Genomic DNA, 17,070 nt, shown 5'->3' with positions numbered 1-17,070 from the left:
TTTGCGCTAGACGTGCCATAGGCTCAGAAATCATTTTGGACGCACCTAATGGTACCACTGGTTTACGAGGCTCAATTGGAAGCTCCTTTTAGTCCATTCGGAGATAGTCCTAATCCTGACTCAAGATAGTTGCACGGTTTGCGTCGAACGTACTATAGGCTCGGTAATCATTTTGGACGCACCCGATGGAACTTCTAGGTGATGTGGGTCATGTGGAATCTCACTCCTTTCTGTTTGGACACAGTGTTAGTGTCAGTGCAAGATAGGTGCATGGTTTGCACTAGACGTACCATTGGCTCAGAAATCATTTTGGATGCACTCGATGGTACCACTAGATGACGAGGCTCAGGTGGAAGCTCGTTTCGGTCCGTTCAGAGATAGTGCTATTCTTGACGCAAGATATGTGCACGGTTTGCGCCGACCGTACCATAGGCTCGGTACAAGATAGGAGCATGGTTTGCGCTAGACGTACCATAGGCTTAGAAATTGTTTTGGACACACCTGAATGTACCACAAGGTGGCGAGGCTCAAGTGAAAGCTCATTTCAGTCCGTTTGGAGATATTGCAAATCTTGACGCAAAATAGGTGCATGTTTGCGTCGAACATACCATAGGCTTAGAAATCATTTTTGATGCACCCGATGGAACACCTTGGTGATGTGGGTCATGTGGAATCTTTCTTCTTTCCATTTGGAGACAGTGTTTTTATCGCTGCAAGATAGGTGCATGGTTTGCGCTAGATATTCCATTGGCTCAGAAATTGTTTTAGATGCACCCGACGGTACAACTAGGTGATGGGGCTCAGGTGGAAGCTCGTTTCAGTCCATTTGGAGATAGTGCTAATCTTGATGCAAGATAGGTGCACGGTTTGCGTCGAACATACCATTGGCTCAGAAATCATTTTGGATGCACCCGATGGAACTCTTAGGTGGCATGGGTCATGTGGAATCTCTCTTCTTTCCCTTTGGAGATAGTGTTAGTGTTGGTGCAGGATAGGTGCATGGTTTGCGCTAGACGTGCCATAGGCTCAGAAATCATTTTGGACGCACCTGATGGGACCACTAGTTGACGAGGCTCAAGTGGAAGCTTGTTTTGGTCCATTCGGAGATAGTGCTAATCTTAACGCAAGATAGGTGCACGATTTGCGTCGAATGTACCATAGGCCCTGAAATCATTTTGGACGCACCTGATGGAACTCGTAGGTGAGGTGGGTCATGTGGAATCTCACTTCTTTCTATTTGGAGATAGTGTTAGTTTTAGTGCAAGATTGCTGCATGGGTTGCGCTGACATACCATTGGCTCAGAAATCATTTTGGATGCACCCGACTGTACCACTTGTGATGCGGCTCAGGTGGAAGCTCGTTTTGGTCCGTTTGGAGATAGTGCTAGTCTTGACTCAAGATAGGTGCATGGTTTGCGTCGAACGTACCATAGGCTCGGTACAAGATAGGTGCATGGTTTGCGCTAGATGTACCATAGGCTTAGAAATCAGTTTGGACACACCTGAAGGTACCACTAGGTGGCGAGGCTCAAGTAAAAGCTCGTTTTGTCTATTTGGAGATAGTCCTAATCTTGATGCAAGATAGGTTCATGGTTTGCGTCGAACGTACCATAGGCTTGGAAATCATTTTGGATGCACCCAATGGAACTCCTTGGTGACATGGGTCATGTGGAATCTCTCTTCTTTCCGTTTGGAGATAGTGTTAGTATTGGTGCAAGATAGGTGCATGGTTTGCGCTAGACGTGCCATAGGCTCAGAAATCGTTGTGGACGCACCTGATGGTACCACTAGTTGACGAGGCTCAAGTCAAAGCTTGTTTTGGTCCTTTTGGAGATAGTGCTAATCTTGATGCAAGATAGGTGCACAGTTTGCGTCGAACGTACCGTAGGCTCGAAAATCATTTTGGACGTAGCCGATGGAACTCGTAGGTGACATGGGTCATGTGGAATCTCACTTCTTTCTGTTTGGAGATAGTGTTAGTGTCGTTGCAAGATTGCTGCATGGGTTGTGCTGACATACCATTGGATCAGAAATCATTTTGGACGCACCCGATGGTACCACGTGTGATGAGGCTCAGGTGGAAGCTCGTTTCGATCCGTTTGGAGATAGTACTAACCTTGACGCAAGATAGGTGCACGGTTTGCGTCGAACATACCATAGGCTTTGAAATCATTTTGGACACACCCAATGGAACTCCATAGGTGACCTGGGTCATGTGGAATCTCACTTCTTTCTGTTTGGAGATAGTGTTAGTGTCGGTGTAAGATTGGTGCATGGTTTGCGCTAGACATCCCATTGGCTCAGAAATCGTTTTGGATGCACTCGATGGTACCACTTGTGATGAGGCTCCAGTGGAAGCTCATTTTGATCAGTTTAGAGATAGTGCTAATCTTGATGCAAGATAGGTGCACGGTTTGCGTCGAACGTACCATAGGCTCTGAGATCATTTTGGACACACCAGACGGCACTCCTAGGTGTCGTGGGTCATGTGGAATCTCACTTCTTTCTGTTTGGAGACAGTGTTAGCGTCGGTGCAAGATAGGTGCATGGTTTGCGCTAGATGTACGATAGGCTCAGAAATCATTTTGGACGCACTCGATGGTACCACTAGGTGACGAGGCTCAAGTTTAAGCTCGGTTCGGTCCTTTTCAGAGGTAGTGTTAATCTTGACGCCAGATAGGTGCATGGTTTGCGTCGAACATACTAGAGGCTCGGTAATCATTTTGGACGCACCCGATGCAACTCCTAGGTGAGGTGGGTCATGTGGAATCTCACTTCTTTCTATTTGGAGACACTGTTAGTTTCGGTGCAAGATAGGTGCATGGTTTGCACTAGACATACCATTGGCTCAGAAATCATTTTGGATGCACCCGATGGTACCACGTTTGGACATAGTGCTAATCTTGACGCAAGATAGGTGCACGGTTTCTGTCGAACGTACCATAGTCTCGGAAATCCTGTCGAACGTACCATAGGCTCGGAAATCATTTTTGATGCACCCGATGGAACCCCTATGTGACATGGGTCTTGTTGAATCTCACTTCTTTTCCATTTGGTGACAGTGTTAGGGTCGGTACAAGATAGGTGCATGGTTTGTGCTAGACGTACCATAGGCTTAGAAATCATTTTGGACACACCTAAACGTACCACTAGGTGGCGAGGCTCAAGTGAAACCTTGTTTCAGTCCGTTTGGAGATAGTGCTAATCTTGACGCAAGATAAATGCATGGTTTGCGTCGAATGTACCATACGCTCGGAAATCATTTTGGATGCACCCGATGGAACACCTTGGTGACGTGGGTCATGTGAATCTCTCTTCTTTCCGTTCGGAGACAGTGTTTTTGTCGCTATAAGATAGGTCCATGGTTTGCACTAGACGTTCCATAGGCTTAGAAATCATTTTGGACGCACCCGATGGTACAACTAGGTGATGAGGCACAAGTGGAAGCTCATTTCGGTCCATTTGGATATAGTGTCAATCTTGATGCAAGATAGGTGCATGGTTTGGACACAGTGCTAGTGTCGGTGCAGGATAGGTGTATGGTTTGCACTAGACATACCATTGGCTCAGAAATCATTTTGGATGCACCCGACGGTACCATTAGGTGATGCGGCTTAGGTGGAAGCTCGTTTCGGTCCGTTTGGAGATAGTGCAAATCTTGACGCAAGATAGGTGCACGGCTTATGTCGAACGTACCATAGGCTTGGAAATCATTTTTGATGAGCCCGATTGAACTCCTATTTGACCAGGGTCATGTGGAATCTCACTTCTTTCCATTTGGTGACAGTGTTAGGGTCAGTACAAGATAGGTGCAAGGTTTGCGCTAGACGTACCATAGGCTTAGAAATAATTTTGGACATACCTAAAGGTACCACTAGGTGGCGAGGCTCAAGTGAAAGCTCGTTTCGGTCTGTTTGGAGATAGTGCTAATCTTGACGCAAGATAGGTGCATGGTTTGCGTCGAACGTACCATAAGCTTGGAAATCGTTTTGGATGCACCTGATGGAACTCCTTGGTGACTTGGGTCATGTGGAATCTCTCTTCTTTCCATTTGGAGACAGTGTTTTTGTCGCTGCAAGATAGGTGCATGGTTTGCGCTAGACGTTCCATAGGCTCAGAAATTGTTTTGGACGCACCCCGACGGTACAACTAGGTGATGCGGCTCAGGTGGAAGCTCGTTTCGGTCCGTTTGGAGATTGTGCTAATCTTGATGCAAGATAGGTGTACGGTTTGCGTCGAACATACCATAGGCTCAGAAATCAGTTTTGGATGCACCTGATGGAACTCTTAGGTGATGTGGGTCATGTGGAATCTCTCTTCTTTCCGTTTGGTGATATTGTTAGTGTTGGTGCAATATAGGTGCATGGTTTGCGCTAGACGTGCCATAGGCTCAGAAATCATTTTGGACGCACCTGATGGTACCACTGGTTTACGAGGCTCAATTGGAAGCTCCTTTCGGTCCATTTGGAGATAGTCCTAATCCTGACTCAAGATAGTTGCACGGTTTGCGTCAAACGTACTATAGGCTCGGTAATCGTTTTGGACGCACCCGATGGAACTTCTAGGTGATGTGGGTCATGTGGAATCTCACTCCTTTCTGTTTGGACACAGTGTTAGTGTCAGTGCAAGATAGGTGCATGGTTTGCACTAGACGTACCATTGGCTCAGAAATCATTTTGGATGCACTCGATGGTACCACTAGATGACGAGGCTCAGGTGGAAGCTCGTTTCGGTCCGTTCGGAGATAGCGCTATTCTTGACGCAAGATATATGCACGGTTTGCGCCGACCGTACCATAGGCTCGGTACAAGATAGGTGCATGGTTTGCGCTAGACGTACCATAGGCTTAGAAATTGTTTTGGACACACCTGAATGTACCACAAGGTGGCGAGGCTCAAGTGAAAGCTCATTTCAGTCCGTTTGGAGATATTGCAAATCTTGACGCAAAATAGGTGCATGTTTGCGTCGAACATACCATAGGCTTAGAAATCATTTTTGATGCACCCGATGGAACACCTTGGTGATGTGGGTCACGTGGAATCTTTCTTCTTTCCATTTGGAGATAGTGTTTTTGTCGCTGCAAGATAGGTGCATGGTTTGCGCTAGACATTCCATTGGCTCAGAAATTGTTTTGGATGCACCCGATGGTACAACTAGGTGATGGGGCTCAGGTGGAAGCTCGTTTCGGTCCGTTTGGAGATAGTGCTAATCTTGATGCAAGATAGGTGCACGGTTTGCGTCGAACATACCATTGGCTCATAAATCGTTTTGGATGCACCCGATGGAACTCTTAGGTGGCATGGGTCATGTGGAATCTATCTTCTTTCCCTTTGGAGATAGTGTTAGTGTTGGTGCAGGATAGGTGCATGGTTTGCGCTAGACGTGCCATAGGCTTAGAAATCATTTTGGATGCACCTGATGGTACCACTAGTTGATGAGGCTCAAGTGGAAGCTTGTTTCGGTCCATTTGGAGATAGTGCTAATCTTAACGCAAGATAGGTGCACAATTTGCGTCGAACGTACCATAGGCCCTGAAATCATTTTGGACGCACCTGATGGAACTCGTAGGTGAGGTGGGTCATGTGGAATCTCACTTCTTTCTGTTTGGAGATAGTGTTAGTGTCGGTGTAAGATTGGTGCATGGTTTGCGCTAGACATCCCATTGGCTCAGAAATCATTTTGGATGCACTCGATGGTACCACTTGTGATGAGGCTCTGGTGGAAGCTCATTTTGATTAGTTTAGAGATAGTGCTAATCTTGACGCAAGATAGGTGCATGGTTTGCGTCAAACGTACCATAGGCTCTGAGATCATTTTGGAGACACCAGACGGCACTCCTAGGTGTCGTGGGTCATGTGGAATCTCACTTCTTTCTGTTTGGAGACAGTGTTAGCGTCGGTGCAAGATAGGTGCATGGTTTGCGCTAGATGCACGATAGGCTCAGAAATCATTTTGGACGCACTCGATGGTACCACTAGGTGACGAGGCTCAAGTTTAAGCTCGGTTCGGTCCTTTTCAGAGATAGTGTTAATCTTGACGCCAGATAGGTGCATGGTTTGCGTCGAACATACTAGAGGCTCGGTAATCATTTTGGATGCACCCGATGCAACTCCTAGGTGAGGTGGGTCATGTGGAATCTCACTTCTTTCTATTTGGAGACAGTGTTAGTTTTGGTGCAAGATAGGTGCATGGTTTGCACTAGACATACCATTGGCTCAGAAATCATTTTGGATGCACCCGACGGTACCACGTTTGGACATAGTGCTAATCTTGACGCAAGATAGGTGCATGGTTTCTGTCGAACGTACCATAGGCTCGGAAATCATTTTTGATGCACCCGATGGAACCCCTATGTGACGTGGGTCTTGTTGAATCTCACTTCTTTCCATTTGGTGACAGTGTTAGGGTCGGTACAAGATAGGTGCATGGTTTGTGCTAGACGTACCATAGGCTTAGAAATCATTTTGGACACACCTAAACGTACCACTAGGTGGCGAGGCTCAAGTGAAAGCTTGTTTCGGTCCGTTTGGAGATAGTGCTAATCTTGACGCAAGATAAATGCATGGTTTGCGTCGAATGTACCATACGCTCGGAAATCGTTTTGGATGCACCCAATGGAACTCCTTGGTGACGTGGGTCATGTGAATCTCTCTTCTTTCTGTTCGGAGACAGTGTTTTTGTCGCTATAAGATAGGTCCATGGTTTGCACTAGACGTTCCATAGGCTTAGAAATCATTTTGGACGCAGTCGACGGTACAACTAGGTGATGAGGCACAAGTGGAAGCTAATTTTGGTCCATTTGGATATAGTGCCAATCTTGATGCAAGATAGGTGCATGGTTTGGAGACAGTGCTAGTGTCGGTGTAGGATAGGTGTATGGTTTGCACTAGACATACCATTGGCTCAGAAATCATTTTGGATGCACCCGACGGTACCATTAGGTGATGCGGCTTAGGTGGAAGCTCGTTTCGGTCTGTTTGGAGATAGTGCAAATCTTGACGCAAGATAGGTGCACGGCTTGTGTCGAACGTACCATAGGCTTGGAAATCATTTTTGATGAACCCGATGGAACTCCTATTTGACCAGGGTCATGTGGAATCTCACTTCTTTCCATTTGGTGACAGTGTTAGGGTCAGTACAAGATAGGTGCAAGGTTTGCGCTAGACGTACCATAGGCTTAGAAATAATTTTGGACATACCTAAAGGTACCACTAGGTGGCGAGGCTCAAGTGAAAGCTCGTTTCGGTCTGTTTGGAGATAGTGCTAATCTTGACACAAGATAGGTGCATGGTTTGCGTCGAATGTACCATAAGCTCGGAAATCATTTTGGATGCACCCGATGGAACTCCTTGGTGACTTGGGTCATGTGGAATCTCTCTTCTTTCCATTTGGAGACAGTGTTTTTGTCGCTGCAAGATAGGTGCATGGTTTGCGCTAGACGTTCCATAGGCTCAGAAATAGTTTTGGACGCACCCGACGGTACAACTAGGTGATGCGGCTCAGGTGGAAGCTCGTTTTGGTCCGTTTGGAGATTGTGCTAATCTTGATGCAAGATAGGTGTACGGTTTGCGTCGAACATACCATAGGCTCGGAAATTGTTTTGGATGCACCTGATGGAACTCTTAGGTGATGTGGGTCATGTGGAATCTCTCTTCTTTCCGTTTGGTGATATTGTTAGTGTTGGTGCAAGATAGGTGCATGGTTTGCGCTAGACGTGCCATAGGCTCAGAAATCATTTTGGACGCACCAGATGGTACCACTGGTTGACGAGGCTCAATTGGAAGCTCGTTTTGGTCCATTCGGAGATAGTCCTAATCCTGACTCAAGATAGGTGCACGGTTTGCGTCGAACATACTATAGGCTCGGTAATCGTTTTGGACGCACCTGATGGAACTCCTAGGTGACGTGGGTCATGTAGAATCTCACTTCTTTCTGTTTGGACACAGTGTTAGTGTCAGTGCAAGATAGGTGCATGGTTTGCACTAGACATACCATTGGCTCAGAAATCATTTTGGATGCACCCGACGGTACCACCAGGTGACGAGGCTCAGGTGGAAGCTCGTTTCGGTCCGTTCGGAGATAGTGCTAATCTTGACGCAAGATATGTGCACGGTTTGTGCCGACCATACCATAGGCTCGGTACAAGATAGGTGCATGGTTTGCGCTAGACGTACCATAGGCCTAGAAATCGTTTTGGACACACCTGAATGTACCTCAAGGTGGCGAGGCTCAAGTGAAAGCTCATTTCGGTCCGTTTGGAGATATTGCAAATCTTGACGCAAAATAGGTGCATGGTTTGCGTCGAACGTACCATAGGCTTAGAAATCATTTTGGATGCACCCGATGGAACACCTTGGTGATGTGGGTCATGTGGAATCTTTCTTCTTTCCATTTGGAGACAGTGTTTTTGTCGCTGCAAGATAGGTGCATGGTTTGCGCTAGACATCCCATTGGCTCAGAAATTGTTTTGGATGCACCCGACGGTACAACTAGGTGATGGGGCTCAAGTGGAAGCTCGTTTCGGTCCGTTTGGAGATAGTGCTAATCTTGATGCAAGATAGGTGCACGGTTTGTGTCGAACATACCATTGGCTCAGAAATCGTTTTGGATGCACCCGATGGAACTCTTAGGTGGCATGGGTCATGTGGAATCTCTCTTCTTTCCCTTTGGAGATAGTGTTAGTGTTGGTGCAGGATAGGTGCATGGTTTGCGCTAGACGTGCCATAGGCTTAGAAATCATTTTGGATGCACCTGATGGTACCACTAGTTGATGAGGCTCAAGTGGAAGCTTGTTTCGGTCCATTCGGAGATAGTGCTAATCTTAACACAAGATAGGTGTACGATTTGCGTCGAACGTACCATAGGCCCTGAAATCATTTTGGACGCACCTGATGGAACTCGTAGGTGAGGTGGGTCATGTGGAATCTCACTTCTTTCTATTTGGAGATAGTGTTAGTTTCAGTGCAAGATTGGTGCATGGGTTGCGCTAGACATACCATTGGCTCAGAAATCATTTTGGATGCACCCGACTGTACCACTTGTGATGAGGCTCAGGTGGAAGCTCGTTTTGGTCTGTTTGGAGATAGTGCTTGTCTTGTCTCAAGATAGGTGCACGGTTTGCATCGAACGTACCATAGGCTCGGTATAAGATAGGTGCATGGTTTGCGCTAGATGTACCATAGGCCTAGAAATCGGTTTGGACACACCTGAAGGTACCACTAGGTGGCGAGGCTCAAGTGAAAGCTCGTTTTGGTCTGTTTGGAGATAGTCCTAATCTTGACGTAAGATAGGTGCATGGTTTGCGTCGAACGTACCATAGGCTCAGAAATCATTTTGGATGCACCCAATGGAACTCCTTGGTGACGTGGGTCATGTGGAATCTCTCTTCTTCTCTTGGGAGACTATTTTTCTTGCTGCAAGATAGCTCCATGGTTTGCGCTAGACATTCCATAGGTGCAGAAATTATTTTGGACGCACCCGAAGGTACAACTAGGTGATGATGCTCAAGTGGAAGCTCGTTTCGGTGCATTTGGAGATAGTGCTAAACTTGACGCAAGATAGGTGCATGGTTTGCGTCGAACGTACCATGGGCTCGGAAATCGTTTTTGATGCACCCGATGGAACTCCTTGGTGACATGGGTCATGTGGAATCTCTCTTCTTTCCATTTGGAGACAGTGTTTTTGTCGCTGCAAGATAGGTGGATGGTTTGCGCTAGACGTTCCATAGGCTCAGAAATTGTTTTGGATGCACCCAATGGTACAACTAGGTGATGCGGCTCAGGTGGAAGCTCGTTTCGGTCCGTTTGGAGATTGTGCTAATCTTGATGCAAGATAGGTGTACGATTTGCGTCGAACATACAATAGGCTCGGAAATCGTTTTGCATGCACCCGATGGAACTCTTAGGTGATGTGGGTCATGTGGGATCTCTCTTCTTCCCGTTTGGTAACATTGTTAGTGTTGGTGCAAGATAGATGCATGGTTTGCGCTAGACGTGCCATAGGCACAGAAATAATTTTGGATGCACCTGATGGTACGACTAGTTGACGAGGCTCAATTGGAAGCTCGTTTCGGTCCATTCGGAGATAGTGCTAATCTTGACGCAAGATAGGTGCATGGTTTGCGTTGAACATACTATAGGCTCAGTAATCGTTTTTGACGCACCCGATGGAACCCCTAGGTGACGCGGTGATGGGGACATCAACCCTGACATGGGAATGGCTACTCCAACTGAACCAGCACAGGCGCCACCAGGACCACTCACTCGAGCTCGTGCTCGTGAATTAAACTTTGTGATGATTTTGAAGAATGAAGGACCAGAAGTTTCCTAAGTGCATGCGCCATCTATGCTCATGATGAACCTGCCCAGAATAATGTCTAGGTGCTGCGCCACCTATGTGTTTTTAGTTTTGTCAAGAAATAACCAGGAAGGTGCTGCGCCACCTAAATCAGGAAAGGGGATCAAGGAGATGGTGTGTGGCTGTTTGGGCGCCTATTCCCTGCCTTGTGGGCAGGCTGGGCGTCCTCCTTCCTCCCTCCTCCCCCTATTTAGGAAAGGGGATCAAGGAGATGGTGTGTGGCTGTTTGGGCGCCTATTCCCTGCCTTGTGGGCAGGCTGGGCGTCCTCCTTCCTCCCTCCTCCCCCTATTTAGCCAGGGGCTGCGCCCCCTCTTTGGCTTGGGTTTTGTTTTGCTTAAGTTAGCCATTGCTACTTACCGAAGCTTCGTCTTCGTGTATTTTAGAACCCCACCTTCGAGTAATGTTCAGGGTTGCTCGCCTCAAATTCTTGCTTGTTCTTCGATTGCCAGCAGGAATTGATCTTCATGATCAGGTTGATCTAGCACCAGCAAGGTCAATAACCATCGGGAGTTGGTTCAGCGATTGCTAAGGCGCCACGGACTTGTTCGTCGTAGTCGGATTGCGAGGGTCGACACCCACCAAATCGTAGTTATCCTCCACTCACCGAAGGATCGGGCACTCCAGCTCTATCAAGTGGTATCAAAATTCAGGTTGATCGGTGTGTTTTATCGAGTTTATCCTTTAGCTTCGCAGTTTGTTCATCATCCTATCGTCCACAAAACCAAAACAATATTTCAGGTTCGACCTTTGTCCTAGCACCTTTTGAGCCTTGCACATTTCATTCAGTAATTTGCGTTGTTGAATTTGTGTGCTTTCGCGTCAATAGTTGCTGGTCACTTTGTGTTCATTTTCCATTGTTTTCACCATCGTTTCTGTCCACCACCACCACGCCGCTCTTTTCACCATTTTTCCCCTCCCTGTTGCGCCCCCTGCCACGTTTTGGAAAGATTGCCTCGGTTCGGTTACAGCAAGTTTTGTTGTGCGCCAAAGGGAAAGTATCCAGAAAAGAAAAAAAGGCAAGGTGCCAATCTATTCAAAAAAAAGGCAAGGTGCCAATATATTAAACAAAAAAACGAAAAAGAAGGAAAGGAAAAGCCGCACCATATAAGGCAACAGAATTACAATTGGGGGGCAGGTCTTTTCCCCTGTTGTGCGCCATCCCCTTTCCCTGTTTTGGGATTTGGTGCAATATTCTTCCTTATTTCAGATTGTCAAGTTTTGGAAAGAAGAATTCTGGCTGTTGTGAGCCACCCTGATTTGGGCGCTGGTCTTCCTCTCTGGACAGGAACACACCAGGGCGCCTCCCCCCTTGGGCGCCACCACCTTTGCTGCCTTTGCACGTTTCCACTTGTTTCCAGCAACATAGCGACGTGTTTAGCACTATTATTCAACCTTGCATTGCTGTTTGATTGTGCTAACCCTTGCAATTGAGTGCAGCCTTCCCAGAACTCCACAAATTTTCTACAGCGATCAAGCTCTGTGTCCTCTGGCAATCGCTCCATTCAATCTTTGGAAGGTTGTACCACTGGTTGCAAGTCACCCCTGCGAGCTTGGTAAGAACGGGTAAGAGTTTGATAACAGCTTTAGTTTGAGTGCCTTGATCAGCACCATATCCTATAGGCTTTAGGGCGCATACTTGTTTTTGTGTTTGTTGTTTTTCCACTAACAATGACAGGGGAGCCAGCTGATCAGGATGCCATGCCTCAGTCCCCACGCACTAAAGGCATCATTCACCACTTCAATCGCAAGATGAACGAGCACGTGGAGGGCTTGGCAGAGGAGATTAGGATTACCAACGAGCAAGTGGGTCAATTTCAGGACGCTCAAATGGCCACAAATGCTACGCTCACGGAGATGCAGCAAGCACAAGCTGCCCATGCCACCAGCCTTGCCACGCTCACTACACGCCTTGATGAGTTGGTACAACAACTTGCTGATCAACGTGCAGAATTTGATTATGGTGGCGATACTGAGATCGACGACCTGGACCGCCATGGAGGGCGCCACCACAACCGCCGTGGTGAGCGCGTGGTACGTAATCGAAACGACTCATTTACTAAGATTAAGTTCACGATTCCTTCATTTAATGGCAAATATGATCCGGGTGCGTATCTTGATTGGGAACTTGCGGTAGATCAGAAATTTCATTGTCATGATGTTCCTGCACAATATCAAGTTAGGGCTGCTACTAGTGAGTTTACAGATTTCGCATCCATTTGGTGGCGTGAGCATCGCAGCAAACACCCTAATAACATTCCCACAACTTGGGAGCGATTAAAAACTGTCATGCGACACCAATTTGTTCCTTCCTATTATGCAAGAGACTTGCTTAATAAAATGCAGCGTTTTCAGCAAGGAACCAAATCTGTAGAAGAGTATTATCAGGAGTTGCAAACCGGCATGATTCGTTGTGGTTTAGTTGAGACTAATGATGCTGCGATGGCATGATTTCGTGGTGGTTTGAACCGTGAAATTCAGGATATTCTTGATTATAAGCACTATGATGATATTACTACTTTGTTTGCATTTGCTTGCAAAGCTGAACGTGAAGTGCAGGGACGACGAGCAAGGACCCATTCTAACTCTTTTGCAGGTCGCACTACTTTGACCCCTTCAGCCCCTACGGCACCCTCCCCACATAGCAGTATGTCACGTGACAAGGCAGCAGCTCCACCTCCAGCGGCCCTTTCAGCTAATAAGAGCGCCTCTTCCACTAGACGCACAAAGGACATTCAATGCCATCATTGCAAAGGTTATGGGCATGTGATACGGGACTGCCCCAACAAGCGTACATTGATTATACGTGACAATGGTGAGTATTCTTCCGCTAGTGATTCCGATGAAACTATATATGCTATGCTTGCTGCTGACATTTCAGGACATGCGGAAGAACACGTGGCTACCACTAACGCTGACAAGTATGAGAGTCTTGTTGTGCAGCGAGTCCTCAGTACATAGGTTGCACAGCCTGAGCAGAACCAGCGCCACACTTTGTTCCACACCAAAGGCGTTGTGCAAGAACGATCCATTCGCATCATCATTGACGGCGGTAGTTGCAACAATTTGGTAAGTTCGGATCTGGTGGAGAAGTTGTCTCTCCAAACGCGTCCACATCCACATCCCTACCACATTCAATGGCTCAACCAGGGTGGCAAACTCAAGGTAACACACTCGGTACGTGTTCACTTCTCCATGGGATCTTATTCTGATTATACTGATTGCGATGTTGTTCCTATGGAGGCATGTTCGTTGTTGCTTGGTAGGCCCTGGCAATATGATACTGATTGTTTACATCATGGTCGCACAAATCATTATTCATTACTGTTTAAGGGCAAGAAAATTATTCTTCATCCAATGACCCCTGAATAGATTGTGAAAGATGACATTGCTCGGGCTACTAAAGCATTAAAACAATGCCAACAACAACCAGCCATGTCTAAAGAGATTAAGCTACATGCTCCTGTTTTACTTGCTACACATGCTGATTTTGATGAACTACATGTTGCTAATATGCCTTGCTATGCGCTTGTATGTTCTCATGTGCTGGTTTCACTCGATGATGCACCATCTTTGGATATACCCCTTGCTGTTACTAAGCTTTTGCAGGACTTTGCTGATGTGTTTCCGAAGGACTTACCACCAGGTCTTCCTCCCATTCGTGGCATTGAGCACCAGATCGACCTCATCCCAGGCGCCCAGCTTCCCAACCGCGCCCCGTACCATACCAATCCCGATGAGACAAAGGAGATTCAGCGCCAAGTCCAAGCGCTACTTGATAAGGGCTACATTCGTGAGTCTCTTAGCCCTTGCTCTGTTCCTGTACTACTTGTCCCAAAGAAAGATGGTACCTGGCGCATGTGTGTAGATTGTCGAGCGATTAACAATATCACAATTCGTTATCGTTATCCTATACCTCGCCTTGATGATATGCTTGACGAGCTTAGCGGTGCTGTTATATTCTCCAAGGTAGATTTGCATAGCGGGTACCATCAGATTCGAATGAAACTTGGGGATGAATGGAAAACGGCTTTTAAAACAAAATTTGGCTTATATGAATGGTTAGTTATGCCGTTTGGATTGACTAATGCTCCCAACACATTTATGCGCTTAATGAATGAAGTTTTGAGGCCTTTCATAGGATTGTTTGTGGTTGTTTATTTTGATGATATTCTAATTTACAGCAAGTCTATGAAAGAGCATTTGGAACATTTGCATGCTGTTTTTGATGCTTTGCGCGCTGCCCGTTTGTTTGGTAACTTGGACAAGTGCAACTTCTGCACACAACGTGTTTCGTTTCTTGGTTATGTTGTTACTCCGCAGGGCATTGAAGTGGACAGTAGCAAGATTGACGCCATCCAGAGCTAGCCCATGCCGACGACGGTTACGCAGATTCAGAGTTTTCTTGGGCTTGCAGGTTTCTACCAACGGTTCATGCGTGACTTCAGCTCCATTGCCGCCCCGTTGCATGAACTCACCAAGAAGGGCGTTCCTTTCTCCTGGGGTGCGGCACAGGACGAGGCATTCACCATTCTAAAAGATAAGTTGACACATGCCCCCTTACTACAGCTACCTGATTTCAATAAGATGTTTGAACTTGAATGCGATGCTAGTGGTATTGGCTTAGGCGGTGTTTTGTTGCAAGAGGGCAAGCCAGTTGCTTACTTTAGCGAAAAATTAAGCGGTGCTAGTCCGAATTATTCAACTTATGATAAGGAGCTTTTTGCTTTGGTTCGCACACTTCAAACATGGCAGCACTATCTTTGGCCTCGTGAGTTTATAATTCATTCTGATCATGAGGCATTAAAACATATTCGTAGCCAAACTAATCTGAACCGTCGGCATGCTAAGTGGGTCGAATTCATAGAGTCTTTTCCTTACATCATCAAACACAAGAACGGAAAAGACAACATTATTGTTGATGCTTTGTCGCGTAGATACACCATGCTGTCCCAGTTAGACTTTAAAATTTTTGGTTTACAAACTGTGAAAGAACAATACACCGATGATCCTGGCTTTAAGGACATCATGCTGCATTGCAAGGATGGTAAACCATGGGGTAAATTCCATGTAACCGATGGGTTTTTGTTCCGCGCTAACAAGCTATGTATTCCCGCAAGCTCGGTTCATCTTTTGCTGTTGCAGGAAGCGCATGGTGGCGGCGTCATGGGACACTTTGGCGTTTACAAGACACAGGAGATTTTGGCCGCGCACTTCTTTTGGCCCCAGATGCGCCGCGACGTGGAGCGTTTTGTTGCACGCTGCACCACGTGCCAGAAAGCTAAGTCACACCTGAACAACCACGGTTTGTATATGCCGTTACCTGTCCCTACTTCTCCTTGGCTAGATATTTCTATGGATTTTGTTTTGGGCTTACCTCGAACTAAGAAGGGGAGGGATAGTATCTTTGTGGTTGTTGATCGATTCTCTAAAATGGCTCACTTCATACCATGTCATAAAACTGATGATGCTAGCAGTTTTGCTGAGTTGTTCTTTCGCGAGATTATTCGTTTACATGGTGTTCCAAATACAATAGTCTCAGATCGCGATGCTAAGTTCCTAAGTCATTTTTGGAGATCTCTTTGGAATAAACTAGGAACTAAATTGCTTTTCCGCACCACTTGTCACCCACAAACAGATGGGCAAACTGAGGTTGTGAACAGAACCTTATCTACCATGCTTAGGGCTGTGTTAGACAAGAATCTGAAACTTTGGGAGGATTGTTTGCCCCATGTCGAGTTTGCTTACAATCGTGCTACACATTCCTCCACAAAAATGTGCCCTTTTCAGGTTGTCTATGGTTACATTCCACGGGCGCCAATTGACTTGTTGTCCTTTGACCCTTTGGACACCCCACATGTCGATGCTGTTGCACGTGTTAAACAAATGTTGGACATCCATGAGCAAACACAGCAGAACATTGCGCACACTAATGCTAAAAATTAGGCTGTTGGTAGTAAAGGACGTAAACTTGTTACTTTTGAACCTGGTGACTTGGTTTGGTTGCATTTGCGCAAGGATTGCTTTCCTAGTTTGCGTAGGTCTAAGCTGATGCCCCGTGCTGCTGGTCCCTTTAAGGTGTTAAAGAAAATCAATGATAATGCTTATATACTTGACCTGCCTGCAGACTATGGTGTTTCCTCTAGTTTTAATGTTGCAGATTTGAAACCATATGCGGGCGAGGCTGAGGAGCTACCGTCGAGGACGACTTCGATTCAAGAAGGGGAGGATGATGAGGACATCAACCCTGACACGGGAATGGCTACTCCAACTGAACCAGCACAGGCGCCACCAGGACCACTCACTCGAGCTCGTGCACGTGAATTAAACTTCGTGATGATTTTGAAGAATGAAGGACCAGAAGTTTCCTAAGTGCATGCGCCATCTATGCTCATGATGAACCTGCCTAGAATAATGTCTAGGTGCTGCGCCACCTATGTGTTTTTAGTTTTGTCAAGAAATAACCAGGAAGGTGCTGCGCCACCTAAATTAGGAAAGGGGATCAAGGAGATGGTGTGTGGCTGTTTGGGCGCCTATTCCCTGCCTTGTGGGCAGGCTAGGCGTCCACCTTCCTCCCTCCTCCCCCTATTTAGGAAAGGGGATCAAGGAGATGGTGTGTGGCTATTTGGGCGCCTATTCCCTGCCTTGTGGGCAGGCTGGGCGTCCTCCTTCCTCCCTCCTGCCCCTATTTAGCCAGGGGCTGCGCCCCCTCTTTG

The sequence above is a fragment of the Miscanthus floridulus genome, chromosome 11 (assembly GCF_019320115.1).
Source record: "Miscanthus floridulus cultivar M001 chromosome 11, ASM1932011v1, whole genome shotgun sequence".
In the NCBI taxonomy this organism is placed as follows: Eukaryota; Viridiplantae; Streptophyta; class Magnoliopsida; order Poales; family Poaceae; genus Miscanthus; species Miscanthus floridulus.
The sequence above is the reverse complement of the archived record's forward strand: the minus strand, read 5'-3'. Positions refer to the sequence as shown.